General features: G+C 42.8%; 1 protein-coding gene across 13 annotated transcripts in view; it reads left to right on the top strand.

Annotated features, from left to right (window-relative positions):
* The window catches only part of LOC107272798 (ecdysone-induced protein 74EF), an 81,309-nt gene that overhangs the window by 38,203 nt on the left and 42,753 nt on the right, over positions 1-353 (top strand). The gene's annotated exons all lie outside the window — the stretch shown is intronic.

Here is a 353-nt window from a genome sequence, read left to right as displayed (position 1 = left end):
CGGAGAGTGTAAGGGATGGTTTCCGTGCATCTTTGTTTTGTTTTTACGTTTTCATCGACCACCCTAAAAACAGGGGATGGTCCATTAGCTCGACGGAAGATCGGATGCGTGGTGGGCAAAGATATTTCCCGAGGTAGAGACTGGGGGATGGAGGGGGGAAAGTAAGGGTTGAAAAAAAAAATAGTCGGCAAATTTTTTAACTACGTCATTCTTCGCTTCGGTGGCTCGGGAGTTTACGGAAATTCCTTCGTTTAACGTTAAGGGCTGTTTCGTTGGTGGGACGAACTTTTTGATAAGGTGGACGTTCTCGGGTCGCGTTAAAAATATTTTTTTTTTTTTTTTTTTTTTTTTTG

This window comes from Cephus cinctus, unplaced genomic scaffold (assembly GCF_000341935.2).
Source record: "Cephus cinctus unplaced genomic scaffold, Ccin1 Ccin1_scaffold1289, whole genome shotgun sequence".
In the NCBI taxonomy this organism is placed as follows: Eukaryota; Metazoa; Arthropoda; class Insecta; order Hymenoptera; family Cephidae; genus Cephus; species Cephus cinctus.
This window is presented reverse-complemented; position numbering and strand designations above follow the sequence as displayed.